General features: G+C 41.1%; 1 long non-coding RNA gene across 1 annotated transcript in view; it reads left to right on the top strand.

Annotated features, from left to right (window-relative positions):
- LOC119504307 overlaps positions 1-22,372 on the top strand; it is a 75,070-nt gene extending 52,698 nt beyond the window's left edge. The window contains exons 4-6 of the long non-coding RNA XR_005210541.1: positions 998-1,072; positions 16,042-16,140; positions 22,037-22,372. This is a non-coding gene — a long non-coding RNA (uncharacterized LOC119504307). The remainder of the gene's footprint in view (positions 1-997; positions 1,073-16,041; positions 16,141-22,036) is intronic.
- Positions 22,373-23,865: the final 1,493 nt, after the last annotated feature.

The following is a 23,865-nucleotide window of genomic DNA, read 5'->3' on the forward strand; positions in this document are numbered from 1 at the left end:
ATCTTCTAAAAAAGGTCAAAAAATGTCCAAAAAATGTCTGAAATATGTCTGAAAAAAAGCTGAGAAAAATGCCGAAGTATGTCCGAAATATGGTCCAAAATAAGGCTGAAATATATCTGAAAAAAAGACTAAAAAAGGCAGAAGTATGTTCAACAAAAGTACGAAATATGTCCAAAATATGTCTGAAAAAATGCAGAAAAAATGCCAAAGTATGTATGAAATATGGCCCAAATATATGTCCTAAAGAAATATTTCTGGAAAAAAAAAGTCTGAAAAAATGTGCAAAAAAAAATAGGCAGAAAAATGTCTGCAAAATATCTGAAAAAAGTGCGAAAAAGTTAGCAGGAAACGTTATCGTATCGCGGTAACGTTGCGGTCGAGCCGGAGTCGCTGGATAATAAATAATTCCTGACAATGATCCTGATATATTTGACTTCAGGACGTCTCTGACTACAGACATGATGAAAATCAAACATGTTTACTGGATTCATTTAGAGATTCTACAAAGTAAAAGTCCCAAGAAGTGTATGGCTCAACTTTTTCCCTCATGGTATAGTGTTAGAAAAGTTAACAACAATCACAATAAATCAGAATCCATATTGAATCAGGAGATCGGTGAATCGTCCCAGACCTTCTTCTGTCTGCACCGAACTTCATCCATTTCATTGAGATGTTTCAGTCTTGAATAAAGTTGTGAACCGACCAGCTGACGGACAGATGGACCTCTTTATTCCATCTCTAACATGATAAAGGATGTAGGGAGGGAGGAGGGAGGAGGAAGGAGGGAGGAGGAGGGAGGTAAGGAGTAAATGATGGGGTGAACAGAGGAGGGAGGATGAAAGAGGAGAAGAAACAACAGCTCACCTGCAAACACACAAACCTCCTCTTTCACTTTAACCGACACAAAGAGACAAACTAATTCCCTTCAAAACAAAAGCTGCTGTTTTCTCACTCTGTGTGTGTGTGTGTGTGTGTGTGTCTACTTCCTCCTCAACAGCCAATCAGAGGCGGAGCTGGGCTGCCAGCGGTGAGAGAGACAAAGCTGCTAATTAGTGAAGCGGACGATCAGCAGGTCAGTCGCACAGCAGGATGCAACAAACACACAACACAACACAACACAACACACACACCTGCTGAGTCTTTGGGTTGTGTTTCCTATGTGTATATGTGTGTGTGTGTGTGTGTGTGTGTGTGTGTTGAGGACAACCAGCAGGTCGACAGGACAAACGTCGGACTCGTCCTTTAATCAGAGTCAGCAGGTCAGCGGAGGTTAACCAGTTAGTTCCTAACAGACTTTAAGCTGCTGCCTCCTCTTGTAAAGATTTAACCTCTGAGATCAGCACACACGGGGTTAAAACTGGGCTTCAGTCGCTGTGTTTCTGCATGGAGTTCGGCTTGGCTGATAGACGTTTACATGTTTTATCTCTAGGAAACTTTGATCAGAGAATGGCTGAATGGGAGGATGTGGTTATTAACCCTCTGAGACCCACAATAGAGCCGTTTGAGTCTCCTTTAGGGGGGTCCAGGGGGTCTTTAGGGGGAGATAGCAGGTCAACAGTAGACATCACATAGAAGTGGTGTACATCATCTGAAAGCTGAGAAGCTGGAGATTAATCTGAGATGCTGCTCATGTATAAGGGTATATGATAGAAGTATATGATGGTCATCTTCATGCTCTATTATGTCTCATAAATTCTTGAAGCAATGTTTTGGGTTGATTCCGTTTGTTACACAGATTTGGTGCTAAATTTTAAACCACTTTTTTTACCTCTTCAGAATTGATAAAAATGATCAATAATAGTTATATAGCTAATATAATTGATTAAAAGAGTTTTATTTTGGTTCTGTCGAGTTAGAACGATGTGTGTTTTACGACGATCAGCGAGGTAAAATGACTGTTTCTGTCAATGGAGTCTGGTGGCTTTAAGGAGCACGTATAACGTCTGTTTCTTTTCCATCTAACTCTGTGAATTAAGGGTTTATTTTGACACAATTAGAGTTGGTGATTGTTGGAACAGTTGAAGGACTAACCACAACAGTTTTGATGAGTTTTATTTTGTTTCTGTCGAGTTAGAATGAAGCGTAGATCAGCGACGTAAAATTGTTGTTTCTGTCAATGGAGTCTGTTGGCTTTGAGGAACACATATTACATCAGTTTGTTTTCCATCCAACTCTGTGAATTAAGGGTTTATTTAAATTTTTTATTTAGTTGTAACTGTGCTGAATCAAATCTAAAGGAAATAAAAGCATGTTTAAGATAATTACATTTGTTAAATGTTGGTACCGTCGTGTCAGATTCCAGACTTTAAACAGTTTCAGTTTGAAGACTTTAATTAAAAGATTAAAATCAAAATGTTTTTTATTTTTTCTAAAAACTTAATGTAATTAAAATCTTCAGCAGGTTCAGCCGGTTCACCTGGTAGACGAGGTAGACGAGGTAGACGAGGTAGACGAGGTAGACGAGGTAGACGAGGTAGACGAGGAAGACGAGGAAGACGAGGTAGACGAGGAAGACGAGGTAGACGAGGTAGACGAGGAAGACGAGGTAGACGAGGTAGACGAGGTAGACGAGGTAGACGAGGAAGACGAGGAAGACGAGGTAGACGAGGAGGATTCTCTGATGTGTAAAATGAACCTGATGATTTAGACGCCATTTTGACTTCACACACACGCACGCATGCACGCACGCACGCACGCACACACACACTCACACACACACACACACACACACACACACACACACTCTCAGCCTCCTTCACCAAATGGCAGCAATCGGCAAATCTGTCACTTTTCACCGCAGGTAGCGATATAATGCAGCCTGTGATTAATTTAATGAGACGCTTTATAGAGGAACAACAGATCAAATATTAGAGAGAGAGAGAGGAGGAGAGGGGGAGGAGGACAGAGAGAGAGAGAGAGAGAGAGGAGGAGAGAGAGAGGAGAGGGAGAGGAGGAGAGAGGGAGGAGGAGAGAGGAGAGTAGGAGAGGGGGAGAGAGAGGAGGAAAAACAGATCAAATATTAGAGAGGAAGAGAGGGGGAGGAGAGAGAGAGAGAGGGAGGTGAGGGAGAGGAGGAGAGAGAGAGAGAGGAGGAGAGGAGGGATGAGAAACAGATCAAATATTAGAGAGGAGGAGAGAGAGAGAGAGAGGAGGAGAGAGAGAGAAAGAGGAGGAGAGAGAGAGGAGGAGAAACAGATCAAATATTAGAGAGAAAGAGAGGACAGAGATAGAGAGAGTAGGAGAGGGAGAGGAGGAGAGAGAGAGGAGTAGGAGAGGGGAGGAGAGGGAGATAGAGAGGGAGTGAGAGAGAGGAGGAGAGAGAGAGGAGAGAGAGAGGAAGAGAGGTGTATTAGAGGGGTAGAAAGATGGAGAATAAAGAAGGGATGAGATGAGGATGATGAAGGAGAGAGATGGAGAAAGATGGAGGAGAAAGATGGAGAAGAGCTGATTCTACTTTTACTTCAGTCGGGTTTTGAAAGCAGGACTTTTCCTGGTAGTGGAGTATTTCCACGGAGTGGTAGAAATACTCTGAATACTTCATCCAGAACAAGACAGACTGGTTCCAGTTAGGAGTAGTGGAGTACCTCCCAGTACCTCCCAGTATCTCCCGGTACCTCCCGGTGTCTCCCGGTACCTCCCGGTACCTCCCGGTATCTCCCGGTATCTCCCGGTATCTTAGTTCAGTTCAGTTTATTTTAGTGAAGTCTACTTTAAAGTTGTGACCTGACTTTACCCTGAATGATGCGTTCAGGAGCTCCTGGATGATGCGTTCAGGAGCTCCGTGTTTTTAATCGTCTCCTTTGTAACGAGGAGCTTCAGGTCGTCTGGAGGTCAAACCTTTAGTTGTTGTTGTCGTCCTTTAGAGGATCCGTCCGTCCCGCCTGTCTCCTCCGCTCATGTGAAGTGTGAGGTCAGCTGACCCAACAGGAAGTGATGATGTCACCGCGGCATCAAGAGGGTTAATCCTCCCTGTTGACCCCACCGTGAGAGCGAGGGTGACCCCTCTTCATCAGTACTTGAGTCCGGGGTCGAGTGGCTGACAGACTGAAGAGTCTCTCAGAGTCTCTCAGAGTCTTTGATCTGAGGGTGGGATGTTTTCACGCCTCGCCGCTTCAACGCTGTCAACACGACGACGGAAGAACGCCGTCGTCTTAAATACCAACAAACACGTGAACTCAGAGGCCCAAACCAGGACCCAGAGTACTCCAGTGGTGAAACGTTAATCATCTAAAAGCTCGACGGATCACTTCAACTTCTCTGGACTGGAAAACAAATTAAAAATCAGTTTTTAAAAGTCTAAACTGATGTTGATGTTTTAGGGCCGGTGTTCCAACCTAAAGGATCTCTTCTCTATTATTGAATATGATGACAACCCCTAATTACTATTATATTCAATTCACAACAATAACAGAACAGAACAGCTGATAAACTGAACAATGAACTCAAAACAGTGAAAACAAGAACTGGAGAAAGTTTAACTAGAAAGTTTAACTAGAAAGTTTAACTAGAAAGTAAAACGAGTGATTTGGATGTTATTTTTAGGAACTTAAATAAATGTTAAATCAAATGTTAATTAAACTTAACAAAAAATGAACTGATAATTAATAATATTTACTAATTATATGTCATTTTATAATTTCTGTTATTTTATCATTAGTTTGTATAATGTGAAAAATGTGAGCTCATGATTTCTATATTGTATCACAGCTGATAAGAGACGAAAAAAAAAGTTTGGTAAGTTTGTTCCGATGATAATCGGTGTTGAATTTAACATGGTTGGAAAGCCGGTTTATTTACCTTCACATCAGGGATGCACCGATACCACTTTGTTTCAGACCGAGTACAAGCTCTTACATTTGGGTACTCTCCGATACCGAGTACCGATACGAGTACTTCTCTGAGCCTAAAGACCCTCGTTAACAGCCAGCTGGAGGGTGTGAGCGACACACGGCAGGCTGGGGAGTCCCGCATACGAGGCGGTGCACCGCCACCGGCTCTAGGTCGGCTTGGAAAGGCTCGGGGCGAAGGTGGCTCGCGGCCGCAGCGTTACAGCGCTCCCCGCCTGGACCTCGCCGCACCGTGACTAGACTCCCTGCTCCCGGTGCGTCATGCCGCGGCCCACGTAAAAGGCGCCAGCAGGGGTCTATGGCGATGTCGGCAACCCACCCGACCCGTCTTGAAACACGGACCAAGTCGTTGCGAGAACGAGTACATGAGCACAGTATCGGGTCCAACAGGAGAATACACTGTTTACCATATCGGCAGAGAATTTTGGCAAATTTTTCTTGGGCGCTACCGACATAATCAGCTGAGCTGCTCATCCCACAAATACATGATCCTTACAAGTTGGACATCATTGTGAAGGTAAATAAACAGGCTTTCCAACCATGTAGAATACAATGACCATTAGCATTGATACAACAGAGAAATAATCCACCAAACACAAGTTCACTAACTTTATGATGTCATCATATTAAAGTAATAATCATGATATTTATTAGATGATGTCATCATATTAAAGTAATAATCATGATATTTATTAGATGATGTCGTCATAATAAAGTTATAAACATGATATTTATTAGATGATGTCGTCATATTAAAGTTATAAACATGATATTTATTAGATGACGTCGTCATATTAAAGTTATAATCATGATATTTATTAGATGACGACGTCATATTAAAGTAATAAACGTGATATTTAGTCTGTGGTTGAAGTCTGCGGTCGTCTCCGAGGCTTCATCACATTACGAGGTGTTCTCTGTAGAATCCCTCCGTGTCTCCATCCTGTCTCCGACTCCTCTGATTGGATCAGCCGGATCGAGTGTCACAGCCAAGGAACCAATTAGCCGCTGACACTGACCTCCCCTCCTTCCTCCCCTCCTCTTCCTCCCCCTCTTCCTCCCCCTCTGGACCCAAACGGCGTCTTCGCCCCGGCACACGGCACAGCTGTCGGCGTATTAGCCTTCCGCTGCCGCCGCTAAACCGCGCAACCTGCTAACCCCCCCCTCCGCCATTAAAAATGAATGTTGAGGGGCTTTTAAAGTGGATGGGGGAGGAAGCCGGAGAGGGGGGGAGGAGATGCTTATGGAGGGGAAGAGGCTGCTGTTTTAGAGGGAAAATATTGTTATTGATCTCATCCCGTCGTTTTAGACGTAAACCGATCCGGCCTCAGATTTTTCTCCTTGTAACGTCCATCATGGCAGAACCCGATACCTCCTTAACAGATCTGGACTTAATGCAGCGGGATGGAGGGATGGAGGAGGGGGGGGGGGATGAAGGAGGAGGTGGAGGAGGAGGAGGAGGAGGACCACGTGTCCCAGGAGGGAGGCAGGATCATCGGGCTGTTGTCGCGGCGACGAGGACGATGGAGTCGAGTTATGAAAATGAAGTGGGCGTAATTGATTGGGTCGGTAAAGTTTTTTATTCCTGCTTATTGATTCGTAGGCGGCGAACAATATTGATACTAGCAGAGGAACAACTCGATATGAAGTGAAACATAAACACGGCGGCGGCGGCAGCGAGGGGGAGGGAAGAGAAGGAGAAGAAGAAAGATGATGGAGGAGGAGAAGAAGAAGAAAGTGATGTGAAAGACGGAGGGAAAACAGAGTAAAGATATCTGTAAAGATGAAGAAGAAAAAGGGACAAACGAGAGAAAAAGACGCCGACATAAGAAACAAAAACAGAGAAGAAGAACACGAGTTACAGACGCAGAGCTGTATAGATCTGAAGAAGAAGAAGGATGGCGAAGGTTTGGTTTCATTAGTGAGACAAACAAAATCAATGAAGTCAGAGGTTCAAACGTAAATCCCAAAAAAAGGAAAACTGTGTTTATATAAATCTAACAAAGACTGTTCCGGTAACATTTTCTATGTCTATAATGCATTATAAACATACTCATAATCTGCTCATAGTGCTGTATAATCATAGTTATAAGCGCTCATAAACTCAGAACAAAACACAGTTTGGGAGTCCCGTAGAGAGTTTCCCTCAGAGAAAACGTATTGTTGTCTGGGCCACTTCTTTTTCTTAAAATGAACCGCCTTTTTGACGACCTTAACATGCTCAAATATATGTTAAACTTGGCACACCTATCGGACGCGGTGAAAAAAAATTATATTTTAAGGGGCTCGGGCTCCGGTGTTGCAAAACGGCTCGCTAGCGCCCCCTAGAAAGTTGGAAAAATGTGGCCCCTCACTCCGGTTTCACCTACATGTATGAAATTTGGCAGGCAGGTGTAACATGTGGAGACGCACATAAAAGCCTCTTGGAGGTATGCCCAAAACGCAACAGGAAGTCAGCCATTTTTAATTTAATGTGCGATTTTCGCCCATTTTTGGCATTTTATAGGCCGTGTACTTTAACGAACTCCTCCTACAGATTTAATCGACTTGAAATTTGGTCAGCACCATCTTAAGACCTTGAGGATGAAACGTTATTCAAACGGTGAGTTTTCACTGAACGACCTGACCGTGGCGTGGCGGCCATTTTGAGCCATTCGCCATGAAACAGGAAGTTGTTGTAGCTTCAGCGTACTATGTCAAATCTACTCCAAATTTCTCAGCCATGATGGTGGTCCAGGCCTGAGGTCTTTTTCATGTCAATATATATTCATAGCCACGCCCCCTATAAATTAGCCACGCCCCCTTCCATAACTCGTGAACCGTTTGCCGTAGAGTCTTGTGACAGGCGTCATTGTGCTCATCAGAGTTCCGGTTTCATTGTGCCTGGCCGTGTCAGTCGGCGTCCCGCCAGTACTCCCGACGCACGGGGAGGTGCGAGGGCCCGTTCATCGATGCTCGCAGCTTTAATTCAACTTTAGTTTTGAACCTGAACATTTTCTATCACATCATAAAAAACTAAAACCATTCAAAGCTCTAATTCAGAAACAATTTTAAGACTTTTACGCACAAATTACAAATTTGAATGACTTGTTTACAAACAAACACGCACACATGCGATCTGATGTTGATTTTTGTTACCTTTGGACAGAGCCAGGCTAGCTGTTTCCCTCCGTTTCCAGTCTTTATGCTAAGCTAAGCTAACCAGCTTCTGCAAAAATCTCTAAATTTTGAACTAAAACCGTTCAAAGCTCTAATTCAGAAACAATTTAAAGACTTCTATTTGCAAATTATGAATGTTAATGACTCTTTTACACACACACACACACACACACATGCAGACTGATGTTGCATTAACACACACACACACACAGAGAGAGAGACAGAGAGTGCATGGCAGCGGCGGTGTGTTAAAGTGTGTTAAAGTGTGTTAACCACATTAAAGGAGCTGTGTAATGTGCAGCAGAAGCCTCCAGGAAACCCAAGCTGCTCTGAAAGTCACATTATAAATTTTTGATCAAATTGAGGATATTTTCCAAACGGCTGAAACCCAACGCCATATTTTCAGCCTCTGGTTTCCTTTTCCCTTTTCTTGAAGGAGCGGCGGCGGCGGCGAGCGGGCGCGTTAATGCGGCCTCTCTCTCTCTCTCCGGTTTCTGTTTGTCGCTTCCCAAGCGTTCGTGTCTAAAAAGCGATGATGAGATTTGCATCGAGCGGAGAGAGGCACTAAAACCATCAAACCCAACCGCCGTTTGGTCGGGGCAGGATGGCGGGATGAGAGAGGGGAATGTAACCAAAGCTTCCAGATCTGTAATCGCCTTACACACACACACACACACACACACTCTGCGATGGATAAATAGACTGCACACACACTCGGGGAGATGGACACATTAACTCGCACCTCTGTTTCTCATGTTACATCTCGCTTTACATCCTCCTCCATCCTCCTCCTCCTCCTCTTCGTCTTCGTCTTCTCTCCGTCCTCATCAGGAAGTTACTCTCCCGCCTCATTAAAATGTTTGTTTGGCTTCATCATCAGCTGTTTGTCTCTCAGACTGTCAGGAGGTCAAAAGGTCGGTTTCAGGCTCAGACTGAGGACGTCACAGAGTCGGGTCCGTCGGGTCGGTCTGGGTCCGTAGACTGAGAGAGATCACCAGCGGTGGTTCTAGTGTCCGTGGTGCCTTCAGGCAAAATCTGAAAATGCCCAAAAATTATGAAAAATAATCAAAATATCGCTCCTGATTTACATCAAATCAGCTCCTCTCGTCCTCTCACACCTTCTTCTTTCCTTTAATAATAACTATTCTAACAGCGATAAAAACAGTATGATTCAGACACCAGATGTTTTATTTAGGGTAGATAATAACGCAAAGTCCTTTTAACGCCACTAATTTCTTTAACGCAACTAGTGATGTTTAATTAACCTCTTAAAAATCCGATGGGTTACCGACCTATCAGAGGTCGTAGCGGCTCAGTTTTAAAGCTAGAGTGAAGATACTGGTATCATAGTAAACTATAAAACCTGATGAATCCATCGGTACTAACCATGTCAGACTAGCTCGTCATGAAGGAGGTTAAATAATGCTCCAAACTTACGCTAAATTTTGGCGAGGGAAAAACTGTCATGAACATTTTCAAAGGGGTCCCTTGACCTCTGACCTCCAGATCAGTGAATGTGTGAGGGCTTTTGTCTGAAAAAAAGTCTGAAAAATGTCCAAAAAAAAGCCTGAAAATGTAAAAAAAAAGTCTGAAAAATGTCCGAAAATATGTCTGAAAATTGTCAAAGAAATGGCCTAAAAATTGACGGCCCTAATACTTATTTTAAGTGCAATCATGATGTTTTTCCGAAACCTAACTAAGTGTTTTTTGTTACATAACATAAACATAACCACGTCTATAATAGGTTATCATGACATGTGTGAATGTGGTGCTATTCATGAGTCTTCCCATGAGGTCGGGTTGTGATTAAAGGACTAATGGTTTCAGCTCTACTTCTATAAACTGTTGGGGATTTTAATTTATAGCAAAACATATATAACATATTTTATTAACTCTTCATATGTTTTTTTTTCGGGCTGTCAATCAATGAAATGTGTTCTGAAGTCCTTCAGACATCAGACGGAGTTCCAGAGTCCTTCAGAGGTGAAAAGAGAAACAAGTCTGTGTTTGTGTTTCTGACTGAATCATACAAACACAAGTCATCACCAGTGTGTGTGTGTGTGTGTGTGTGTGTCTGTGTGTGTGTGTGTGTGTGTGTGTGTGTGTGTGTGTGTGTGTGTGTGTGTGTCTGTGTGTGTGTGTGTGTGTGTCTGTGTGTGTGTGTGTGTGTGTGTGTGTGTGTGTGTGTGTGTGTGTTTGTGTGTGTGTGGGCGACCACAGAAGTGCAAAAACACAAGTTGACAGATTTTCCTGAAAACCTCGAGAGCGATTTAAAAAAAAAAAATCCATAACAGCAATCAGATTTCCTCCAAACACACACACACACACGCACACACACACACACACACACACACACACACACACACGCACAGATATCCTGTTTCTCAGGATGCAGAAGAAATCCAGTTTAGACTGAGAGAGAAATATGAGGATGTGTGTTCTTCTGTTTCTGTTGTCACACAAAAATGGTCGAAGTATTCAGATGCTTTACTGCAGTAAAAGTACTAATACCAGGAAATACTCCAGTATTGAGTCTATGTGGAGGTAGAAGGAAGTTACCGCTTTTATTGTGGTAGTCTGAGTAACGTGACGTCATATCCGTTCCGTATCCGTCAACCAAAACAAACCTCAGAGAGTCTAAAACGTTGGAGGGTCGTCGTGGATACGACCTGCACCCTCCCATGTTAAATCCAGCGTGGTAAACACTACACATCCAGTAAAGGATGGAAACACTTTGGGTTTTACACATTGACAGGAAAAGCAGAGCCACACAGAGCAGAGCTAAAGCTGCACGCTAACTTATAAAGTATCTCAGAAAATAAGTCCAAACAAAGGCTGAAAAAAGTCAGAAAAAAAGACAGAAAAAGGCAGAAATATGTTCAAACAAAACTTCGAGATATGTCTGAATAAAAGTCTGAAAAACGTCTGAAATATATCTGAAAAAATACTCCAAAAAATGCCTGAAAAAAGGCCAAAAAATGTCAGAAAAAAAGGCAAAAATATGTCCAAAATTCCGAAATATGTCAGAAAAAGGCTGATATATGTCTGAAAAAATTCTGAAAAAAAGTCTGAAAAATGACTAAAATATGTGCGAAAAAACCCTCAGAAAAATGTCTGCAAAATATCCGAAAAAAAGTTAGCAGGAAACGTTATGGTATGGCGGTAACGTTGCGGTGGAGCCGGCCGTCGCTCTCGTCTCTGTGGTCAAACGGGCCAACGCTACGACTGTAGAGCACCCAGATACTGACATTTGTGTTCTCTGCATTGAAACGGCCCTGATGGAGCTGACCATGGATGGATAAAGAGAACGGAGCTGACGGGAGAGCTAGAGACTACCTTGGAGAAGTTACAGGAAGTAGACACGTGGGTCTACGTCCACTTTTCAAAATAAGGTGTTAACAAAGGGAACTGTAGATACTAAATACATCTATGGAAATCAGATTGATGGATTATATTCACCAGAAGTATAAAACAAATTGCCACCGTACTTTAACACAAAAAGTCTGCATCAAGAAGAGCGCTCTGTTTTCTCAGTGTCTGTGAACGCACCACAACAAACAAACAAACTTTGAACGTCTCACTAACTCACTACCTCACATCCTCTCTACACTCCCTCTGAACAGCTGTAGGTCGTCACCACGACAACCTGACATCAGTAACATGATAATAATCAATCAATTAATCAATGGACACATTTACCCATGAACACACACACACGCACACACACACACACACACACACACACCCTCCCTCCCCTCCCCCCCCCCCCCCCCCTCTCTCTCTCTCTCAGTGTGTTTACAGTCGAGTTAGTGATGGCTGCTTCAGGTCCTTCCTGTCATCACCGCCATCAGTCAGCAGATATTACCCTCCTCTGGCCACACACACACACACACACACACACTCACTTCATGAGTGAGTGTGCGTGTGTGTGTGTGTGTGTGCAGGTCAGAGTGTGTGTTAAATATTTCCCCTCCAGCCTGATGCAGGTCGACGACGGATCGTCCGCCGCCGGCCGAGCTTCATGTTTTAGAGATGTGGTGTTAATAAGAGATGAGTGTTTACTGCAGAGACTAAGTGTCCTCCACCAACATACACACACACACACACACACACACACACACACACACACACACTGTGTTCTGGCATGTTCCATCTACATTGTTTATGTGCTGCGTTCAGGGGACGTGGGACCATCGAGCACGGATTCAGCCTTTGTTAGCCGTCTTTCCCAGAATCGTCTCTATGTGAACAGGACGATTTTAGCGTAGCTTAGCACAAAGACTAGAAACAAAGGGAAACAGTTACCTATATTTATATATTAAACATTTTCAAAATATTTATCAAAAATGTTTGAAAATGTGAGAAAAAAAATGTCTCAAAAATGGCCCAAAATTTTTTGAAAATATGTGGAAAAATGTCCTAAAAAAGCCCAAAAAACATCTGAATGGTCCGAAAAATGTTTGAAAAATGTGTAGCAATATGTCATGAAAATGTCCTAAAAACGTCCAAAAAAATTTATATGAAAAAATAGCCCAAAAAGGTTCGAAAAACATCTGAAATGTCCAATAAATGTTCGAAAATGTTCTAAAATTTTTCAAAAAATGTCTCCAAAATGTGTAGCAAAAGGTCATGAAAATGTCCTAAAAACATCCACAAAAAAAATGTGTGAAGAATGTCCTCAAAAGGTCTAAAAACTTTTATATGAAAAAATGTCCAAAAAGTGTCTCAAAAATGTTTGCGAAATGTCCCAAAAAACGTCATTAAAATTGGCAAAGAATTTGTGAAAATGTGCGAAGAATGTCCTAAAAATGTCTAAAAAATGTATGAAACATTTCCGAAAATATCCGAAAAAAAACAAACAACTTTACTTCAGCACAGTTCTTGTTTTGGTTTTTTTCACATTGTTTTAATGCCAAACAATCCCAAATCTCCCACCTTTTGTCTGACATTGAACGCAGCAGCAGATAATGTAACACTTCAGATGTGCGTGCACTGAGGCGGTCAGAACACACACACACACACACGCTGTAATGTGGTTGCAGTCCGGTTAGCATTGATTTCCTGCCCGCTCGCTTTAATAAATGTCTCCCGGAGTCATTAAAGGAAGTGAACGCATCATCTGCTGATCGACCAGCACAGTTCATCACAAACACAATATTCACTATTTAGAGTCTGTTACACACAGAGAGAGAGAGAGAGAGAGAGAGGGAGAGAGAGAGAGGTTTACTGACAGAGAGAGCATCATCATCATCACCTTCATCATCATCTTCATCACATGGTTCTGGTTCATGGTGTATTTTTAGTTTGTTGACTCGTTAGATGGTTTTAGATAAAATCCCACGTTGAGACGACAACAAAGAGTTAGTGTTAGTGTTAGTTAGTTAGTGTTACTGTAGTTTATCACAGAGGTGGAAGAAGTACTCACAGCTTTTACTGCAGTACAAGTAGAAATACTTTACTGGTACTCTGATACTCTACTCCGGTACAAGTAAAAGTCCGGCATTCAAACTCTTACTTAAGTAAAAGATTATAATGAATTAATAATATTTTTTTGTGTGTCTGCATATATTTTGTAATTCAGCGTTCCACAGCTGCAAATATATTTTATTTTATTTTGAAATGTATTTTTTTATTTTATTTTATTTTTACTTTATTTTATTTTATTTTATTTTATTTTATTTTATTTATTGATGACGTTGATTGTTTGTTTTAAAGGTCAAATATATTTTTTTAAGTCCTGCATTCAAAATCTTACTTAAGTAAAAGTACAAAAGTACTAGCATCAAAATACATTTAGAGTACCAACAGTAAAAATATTAATTATGCAGAACAATATATATTATTATTTTATTGGATTATAATTAATGCTGCTTTAATGTGAGCATCACTTTTAACTGAATTATCTTTTTTTATTCTAAATATTATTTGTACTTGTGCACTTTGGGCAGCAGATTTTAGATTTTATTTATAAATTATAATTATTAATTATTAATTATAATTATTAAAAATAGATAGTAGAGGTTCCAACATTTCCAAATTTACCAAATACAGTATGTCCACCTGAATTTTGGGGGAAAAAATCTAAAAAATATGAAATATGTCCTAAAAATGTCCTATAAATGTCAAAATCTTTTTCGAAAAATGTCCTAAAAACACCTGAAAAATGCGTAAAGAAATTATGGACAGGATATTTTATTTATATATATATATATATATATTTCCCATCACTTTTTAAAAGTTATCTTTAAAAAAACTGTTTATTAATATGTGTCTGTATCTGTTTTATAATAATCTAATATTGTTATTATTATTATTACTGTAGTTGTTTTTATCTTATTATTATTATTATTATTATTTTTATTATTATATATGACACTGTGAAGAAAACACGTTATTTTGTAACTTTAAAATCTAAAAGAAATTACCTTTTTAAAGCTCCAGTCGTTATTTTCTGGAGCTAATCTGATGCGTAAAGACTTTCAGAGTAAATGGATTCATAAATCAGCTGATGAAGGAGGAGAACTGTCAACGCTCCGCCGACTAATAAAGTTTTGAGACGGAGGAAAGAAAAAATAAATTAAAATAAAATAAAACATGATGTTGAGTTGAAACGAGCCATCTGGAGGTTCAACCCTCAATAATCTACCAGCTGAAGGAATGTGTGTGTGTGTTTGTGTGTGTGTGTGTGTTTGTGTTTGCGTGTGTGTGTGTGCGTGTGCGTGTGTGTGTGTGTGCGTGTGTGTGTGTGTGCGCGTGTTGACAGCTTCAGTCTTCATCTGGAGGAAGTGTGTGTGTGTGTATCTGTGTGTGTGTGAAGTGTAAGTGTGAGAGCAAGTCGTTCAGTGATCCTTAAAAATCTCCCTCATGTAAATTGATAGTACACCTTCTATAGAGAGTGTGCTTGTGTGTGTGTGTGTGTGTGTGTGTGTGTGTGTGTGTGTGTGTGTGTGTGTGTGCGTGCGTGTGCGTGTGTGTGTGTGTGTGGCCTGTGTAAGTTAAGAAGCAGCCTTTGTGACCTTTGACCTCTGCCATCAGCTTCAGTCTAACCAGATGCTGTGAAAACCTTTTTTGTGTCTTCATATATTTTGCGACATTCAGCGCTCCACTGCTGCAAACACTTAGTTTATTTATTGAATTTTTTTATTTATTTTATTTTATTTTATTTTGTTTTATTTTATTTGATCAATTAATTTATTCTTTTTATTATATTTTATTTCATTTATTGATGACGTTGATTTTGTTTGTTTTTAAGGTATTTTTCCGCTAGAGTAGAAATACTCTTATACAAGTAAAAGTCCTGCATTCAAAATCTTACTTAAGTAAAAGTACAAAAGTATCGGCATCAAAATACATTTAAAGTACAAAAAGTAAAGGTATTCATTATGCAATCATTATATAGGTGGATTATAATAAATTATTTTTTATTTTTTGTGTATTATTTATTTATTTATTTATTTTCCTTTATTTAACCAGGTCAGTCCCGTTGAGATCAAAGATCTCTTTTACAAGGGAGACCTGGTCGAGAGAGCAGCAAGACAGTTATAGTGAAAGAGACAACACATAAATTAACAACATTATTATAGTATTCATATATTTTGTAGCCTTTTGTTCGGCACTGCACTGCTGCAAACACATAGTTTATTTTGTTTTATTTAATTTTTTTTACCTATTTTTATTTATTAATATTTGTATTTATTAATATTTGTATTTTATTTATTTTATTTATTTTATTTATTTTATTTATTTTATTTATTTTATTTATTTTATTTATATATTTATTTATTTATTTATTTTTATTATTATTTAAATTTTTTTATTTTATTCATTGATTACGTAGATTGTTTGTTTTATTTATTATTTTAATCTATGTTATTGTATTTTATTCACTGATGACGTTGATTGTTTATTTTAAAGTGCTTGATTTCAGCTTCAGAGTGTTTGAGGGTGAAATTATTAACATATACTTAAATAAAGTACCGTGACTGTGTCCTGAAGTAACGTACTAAATGAAGTGTCTGTCTGTCTGTCTGTCCAGAGGACTCGGTTCAGGCTATTTCCTGGAGTCGTGAGAAGTTCGGGATCTTAAATCACATCAAGGAGCAGAAAAAGACGAAGAAGAAAACAGCAACAGGAGGTTCGTTTCTTCTTCGTTGGTTTGTTTGTTTGCTTTTACTGCGAGGTGATCAACACACACACACACACACACACACTGCAGCGGCGGCGCCTCTGCTTCGGGTCGCTGTTGTTCCTTTAGTGGTCGCCTAGCAACAGGTTGATGCCCTCTGTTATTATGTTTACTGGAAATGTTTGTTGTAAACAAGGACGAGGGAGGAAGAGGAGGGAAGAGGAAGTGATGAAGGAAAGGAGAGAGGAGATGTGTGAGTGTTAGGAGGTGAGGTGGCGGTGAAGTGACCTGCAGCTAAAATCTATCATTATCCAAAACAAAGCACCCCCCCCCCTCCCCCCCGCCCGACTCCCAGGACTCATTCTCCCATAATTCCTCTGACCCCCCCGGGTGTCGAGGCTAAGTAGCATTTGCCAACCAGTTTGTGATAATTACCGTCTCTGAAATGCCAGCGCGCCGCAGGGCGAGCCGGGCGCCGCGCTTGGGGCAGCGTGCTAGCTCATGCTAATGGCTAAACAACATGATAAGTCGTCGGGGGTGAAGCAGAGGGGGCCGTTCATAATTACCGGTTAGCTGTTAACCGTTAGCCCGCGGTGGTAGCTGTCACCGAGCGACTGCAGACGTGGTTACACTTCGCCATTAGCTTACAGAGGGCCGTGAGGAAAGGCCTTCAGAGCCACTAATTAACCACCGGCGGTTAGCGTTTCACTTAGAAAAGGCTGCACGCCGTCCGTTTGGGGGATTTTAGCAACGAGGAGACGACGAAGATTCAGATGAAGAAGAAGCTCTGGAGGTTAAATTAACTTTATTATACAAGTGGAAGAGAGAGCAATGCATGCTGGGAGAGTGATTTCAGTTTATCATCATCAGGATCATCATAAACATGATTACATGCACATGATCAGCAAACCTCTGAAGGAAGAGGTTTTATGAGTGTTATATATATATACTTATATATATATATATATATATATATATATATATATATGTATAATGACTGAAAAGTGTCTCAAAAAAGTGTGAAAAACGTAACATATAAAAGGCTGCAGAAAGTCGGTTTGTGAAATTATATATGAATGTATTTTGGGGATTATCCCTTTAACTTTATAAAAAAGAAAAAGTACCGTAAAATAACTCTTGTTACCCGTCTTTCCCAGAGTCATCTCTATAACAGTTATATCTATATATATATATTTATTTATAGATATATATATTTATTTTTATATATATATATACAGGTATATATATATATATATATATATTTATATATAAAAATGACCGAAATATGTTGTAAAATTTTTCGTAAAAACGCCTCAAAATGTGTGAAAAAAATGTCCTAAAAAATGTGTGAAATTTTTTGTGAAAATGTCCACTACATGTGTGAAACATGTCCTAAAAAAAGTCTCAAAAATGTCCAAAAATTGTCTAACTGTGTGGAAAAATGCCAGAGAAATGTCTTAAAAAAGTCTGGAAAAAAACATAAAATGACTCAAAAATGTGTGGAAAAATGTCCAAAAATGTCCCTAAAAAAGTCTGAAAGATACCCCCTAATGACTAAAAAATGTCTCAAAAATGTTTGAAAATTATGTGAAAAAATAGTAAAAAAAACATCTGAAAAATGTGCGTTGAGCGTTAAAACATGACAACATTTTCTAATTGTTACAAAGTATTTTGAGGTGATTTTCCCTTTTAATTAAAAAAATAAAAAAGCAACGACTATACTGTAAAATAACTGAATAAATCAAATATGTACGTCCACTCAGCCGTTAGCAGAAAGACGTAGGTTAGCACAGTAAGCTAATCAATAAGGTTATCAATAATGTGAACGCTAGAATGAAAACAGCAGAATGTTCCTTTAGACTCAGAGTCTGGTTCCAGGTGAGGAAGAGCAGAGATGAAACCATCACCGTCGGCTGCTGCAGGTGTTTGTGTCTTCACTCAAACTGTGGTTACCGTGGCAACAACAGGAAGAGAGAGAAGATGAGCCTCGACTTGCGTTGAATACGGGCGCCACAATGCATCCTGGGTAGCCATTAGTCTCAGCTTGTCTTCCGTCAGAAATCAACAGCAACACATCCAGCGGAGATCTGAAGCTTCGAAGGCCACCGACCAAACCCCATGTAAAAAAAACTATATTATTATCATCTCCTTATTGTTTAAGAGTCTCTTCTACAGAATGTTAAATCCCTTTTGTCTAAAACGTTCAGGGATTTAAACAGGTGTGATGTCGTGCTGAGAAACCAGTCGACCAATCAGAGCTCAGTAGGCGGGATTAAGAACGGCGACGTCTTACATTGTTCAAATTGGTTCCAACTTTCTGAAAAAAAGTGACACTGAGCTGATTATTTAGTTTTACTTTTGTCATCCTGAATATTTTCCGACATTACAAACATGTCCAGGATTCGGCCTGTTCGGCGTGTTCGACTGGCGGCGGCGGCGGTCCGTGTGTGTCACAGCGAGGTCACACTCCGTTCAGGTGATGTGATGTGTCACCTCTGACATCCGGCTGCAGCATCACAACATCATGACACAAACCCTCCGTCCTCCAGCCTCAACTGGTGCGTCCGGACCTGCCCAGGTGACGATTCACCGCCGCCGCCGCCGCCGCTGCCTCATCACAGCATGATTCACGTCACACACACACACACACACACACTCCCACATGTGTGTTTGTGTGTGTGCATGAGTCACTGTGTGTGTCCTCGCCATATTTATTTGATACACGTCCATATTTGTCCGTGTGTGTGTGTGTGTGTGTGTGTGTGTGTGTGTGTGTGAGTCATTGGAGTGGGTGTGTATGTTTTTATGTCTATCAGTGTGTGTGTGTGTGTGTGTGTGTGTGTGTGTGTGTGTGTGTGTGTGTGTGTGTGTGTGTGCGTGCGTGCGTGCGTGCGTGCTTGCGTGTGTGTGTATGTGTGTGTGTGAAGTGTGAATTGAACAGAGCTGTGACCAGATGGGCTCTGTAGATCAGGTTACCTGTTTATAGAGCAGCATCTGTCCATCCTGTCAATCAAACAGAGAGAGAGGAGGGGGGGGGGAGTCAGAGAGAGAGAGAGAAAAGGGTGAGAGACATATATATATAGCTTTTATATATATCTATTAGGGCCGTCAGTCGATTCAAATATTTAATTAATCACGTTTTCTCTGTTCATAATGAACCTTAAAGGGAGATTAGTCCAGTATTTAATCCTCTTATCAACATGGGAGTGGACAAATATGCTGCTTTATGTAAATGTATGTATATATTTATTATTGTAAATCAATTAACAACACAAAACAATGACAGATATTGATCCAGAAACCCTCACAGGTACTGCATATAGCATAAAACAATATGCTCACATCATAACATGGCAAACTGCAGCCCAACAGGCAACAACAGCTGTCAGTGTGTCAGTGTGCTGACTTGACTATGACTTGCCCCAAACTGCATGTGATTATCATAAAGTGGGCATGTCTGTAAAGGGGAGACTCGTGGGTACCCATAGAACCCATTTACATTCACATATCTGGAGGTCAGAGGTCAAGGGACCCCTTTGAAAATGGACATGTCGGTTTTTCCCTCGCCAACATGTAGTGTAAGTTTGGAGCGTTATTTAACCTCCTTCACTACCAGCTAGTCTGACCTGGTTGGTACCGATGGATTCATCAGGTTTTATAGTTTACTATGATACCAGGATCTTCACTCTAACTTTAAAACTGAGTTGTAAAAAAAACCAAGATGGTGACGGCCAAAAACCAAGATGGTGACGGCCAAAAGCTAAGGCTGCAACGGCCTTTAAAAGAAATTTGCGTTATCACATAATAATCGCGTTAACTTTAGCGTTAACTTTAACAGCCCTAAACGACCAACAAAATCAGTTTGTATGTAATCCACATAACCGAGAACCAGGAAGTATAAAGAGCGTAGCGAGGAGGTCGGGGTGGACGAAGTCAACGTTGTCACATAACTTCCGTAGTTTTGTAACTATATTTCGGGAGTGATTTTATCCCAGACTGCGATCTTTTCCTAAAGATAACTAAGTCGTTTTTGGTCCGAAACTTCCATAGTTAATTTACGCCACTTCCTGTACGGTGAAACCTCACCTGAGAGAGACTTCACCTCCTCCAGGTGTCGTCTGGATCACCTGATCACTCTGTGATTAACATGCGTGGTGCGTTCACTGACTCCTTCCTGTCCTCTCTGTGATCAACATGCGTGGTGCGTTCACTGACTCCTTCCTGTCCTCTCTGTGATTAACATGCGTGGTGCGTTCACTGACTCCTTCCTGTCCTCTCTGTTATTAACATGCGTGGTGCGTTCACTGTCTCCTTCCTGTCCTCTCTGTGATTAACATGCGTGGTGCGTTCACTGACTCCTTCCTGTCCTCTCGCTGTGATTCAAACCAACAATAGATGAACAAATGTAAAGTCAAATCTGCATTTTGTGAATGGAGCTTTTCAATGGAGTTCTGAATGTGTCTGGATGAGATGAAGAGGAGGAGGAGGAGGAGGAGGAGGAAGAAGAAGAAGATGAGGAGGAGGAGGAGGAGGAAGAGGAGAAAAAAGAGGAAGAGGAAGAGGAAGAAGAAGATGAGGAGGAGGAGGAGGAGGAGGAAGAGGAGAAAAAAGAGGAAGAGGAAGAAGAAGATGAGGAGGAGGAGAGGAAAGTTTGTTCTGTTCAAACACTCCTTCCTCTTCCTCTTTTTCCTCTCTCCTCTTCTCTCCTTTCATCTACTCTAACTCTTCCTTGTTTTCTTTTTCTTCCATCTCCTCCTCCTCCTCTTCCTCCTCCTCTTCCTCCGCCTCGTCCTCCTCCTCTTCCTCCTCTTCCTCCTCCTCCTCCTCCTCATCCTCTTCCTTCTCCTCCTCCTCCTCCTCCTACTCCTCCTCTTCCTCCTCCTCCTCCTCTTCCTCCTCCTCTTCCTCCTCTCTGTTGTTCTTTGTTTGTAGAAACTCTCTCTCTCTCAGCCAACAGAAATCAATGAAAATATTTTCATCTTCTCTCTTTCTCTTAACGTCTCTCTTCCCTTCTTCCTCTCTCTTTATTTGCCTCTTTCTTCCTCCTCCTCTCTATTTTTCTCTAAATAAAGGTGTATTCCCACTAAGAGATCGATGCAAATGCCTCCATCGATTTACGCTCTCTTTCCTCTCGTCTTTTCTCTCCCCGCCGAGCAAATCTCTCTTTTATCGCTCTGAAATCAATACAAATATTTTCCTCTTTTTCCCTCTCTCTCTCTCTCTCTCTCTCTCTCTCTCTCTCTCTCTCTCTCTCTCTCTCTCTTTCTCTCTCTCTCTCTTTCTTTCTCTCTCTACCTCGCCCGCCCTCCCTCTCTTCTTTTCTCTTTGTCTCTTTTCTTCAAATGTGCATTTGTCTCTGAAACCAATGCAAATATTTTTACCTTTTTCTCTCACTCTCTATCTCTCGCTCTCTCTCTCTCTCTCTCTCTCTCTCTCTCTCTCTCTCTCTCTCTCTCTCTCTCCCTGCCTCTCTCGCCCTCTCTCGCCCGGCGGCCGTCATTATGCGGCTGATTGCTGCGTTTAGCCTGGTAATTGAAATAATGAGAGAAGATTACCTCGCCGCTTTTAGTCACCTCGTCTAATCCACCAATCAGCTGTCAGCAGGTCCAGATAGAGAGAGAGTGGTGTGTGTGTGTGTGTGTGTGTGTACATAACGTATATGCGTAGATATGGATGTTTGTTGCCTATAGAAGCATGTTTTTGTGTCTGTGTGTGTGTGTGTGTGTGTGTTACATCTGCTGTCGGCGGCGGGGAATCAGGAAAATCAATGACGCTGTTTTCCCTCAACATGACCACCGTGCACAACAAACTTTGTGTGCATGTGTGTGTGTGTGTGTGTGTGTTTTCCATCTGTTGTCGTTGTTTGATTTCTTTCTGGTTTATCTGAGCTGGTTTTTCTGCACAGAGACGCTGGATTCTTTGTGGCTCTGACGCCATCTTTGGTTCGTCTTTTCAACCTTTAAGGTTCATTTCTTGTCGTTCTTCAACACATGACGTTAGACTCCGATCTCCTGATTCAATACTGTCACCATACTGTCACTTCAAGAAATATTGGGATCCGACATTACGAGTTATTGTGATTTTGATAACTTTTTACCACTAGACCGTGAGAACAAGATGAATCATCCACTTCTAGGGACTTTAACTTTGTAAAATCTCTAAATGAATCCAGTAAGAATGTTTGATTTTCATCATGTATGTAGTCAGAGATGTCCTGAAGTCAAATATATCAGGATCATTGTCAGGAATTATTTATTATCCAGCAACCCAGAAATCAAAGAATAAAGACATTTCCCTCACAGATTAGTGCTATTTTCTTTTTAATTTATAATGTTTTATACTTCTGGTGAATATAATCCATCAATCTTATTTCCATAGATGTATTTAGTATCTACAGTTCCCTTTGTTAACACCTTATTTTGAAAAGCGTACGTAGTCCCACGTGTCTACTTCCTCTAACTTCTCCAAGGTGGTCTCTAGCTCTCCCGTCAGCTCCATTCTCTTTATCCATCCATGGTCAGCTCCATCGGGGCCGTTTCAATGCAGAGAACATAAATGTCAGTATCTGGGTGCTCTACAGTCGTAGCGTCGGCCCGTTTGACCACGGAGACGAGAGAGACGGCCGGCTCCACCGCCACGTTACCGCCATACCATAACGTTACCGCCGTACCATAACGTTACCGCCGTACCATAACGTTATCGCCGTACCATAACGTTATCGCCGTACCATAACGTTTCCTGCTAACTTTTTCACACTTTTTTTTCGGATATTTTGAAGACATTTTTCAGACATTTTTTAGATGAGAGTGACGGCCGGCTCGACCGCATGTTACTGCCATACGATAACGTTTCCTGCTAACTTTTTTTTGGCCTTTTTTGGACATTTTTTGGGCCATATTTGGGACATACTTTGGCATTTTTTCTGCCTTTTTTGGACATATTTCGGCTATTTTCAGACTTTTCTTTCAAACTTTTTTCAGCCTTTGTTTGGACTTATTTTCGGACACAGTTTGGCCTTTTTTAGAAGTTAGCATGCAGCTTTAGCCGTGATGTCTAGCTCTGCTTTTCCTGTCAATGTGTGAAACCCAAAGTGTTTCCATCCTTTACTGGATGTGTAGTGTTTACCACGCTGGATTTAACATGAGAGGGTGCAGGTCATATCCACGACAACCCTCCAACGTTTTAGACTCACTGAGGTTTGTTTTGGTTGACGGATACGGAACGGATATGACACCCACATTACTCACGTTCTTAGTACTTGGGCACACAACGGTTGGTATATTACGCGGCAGAACGAGGTTGATTTTCTGAGCTTTTGCACGATGGTTGATGGTGTTTTCAGTGTTTTCAGTGAGGTTTGTTGTTGTTGATGTTGTTTATAATGAGGTTGTTGCTGGTTGTGTTGCCCGTCACGGTGATGTTGTTGCTACTGAGGCATGTTGTTGTTGTTGTTGTTGTTGTTGTTGTTGTTGTTGTTGTTGTTGTTGTTGTTGTTGTTGTTTGATTGTGTTGATGTTTTGGTTGATTCTGACTGATTTTATTGTTTTGTTGTTGATGTTTTTAATTATAATAATAGAAACAACACAACAGAGGCATCATACGGAATCAACTCCTCCTCCTCAACTCTTCCTCCTCTTCCCGGTCGTCTTCCTCTTTAATTTTCCTCCTATGACATCCTCCCGTCCTCCTCCTCAGCTCCTGCTCATCTTACTATCTCTGTGAAGTCATTCGGTC

This window comes from Sebastes umbrosus, chromosome 16 (assembly GCF_015220745.1).
Source record: "Sebastes umbrosus isolate fSebUmb1 chromosome 16, fSebUmb1.pri, whole genome shotgun sequence".
NCBI classification, from domain to species: domain Eukaryota; kingdom Metazoa; phylum Chordata; class Actinopteri; order Perciformes; family Sebastidae; genus Sebastes; species Sebastes umbrosus.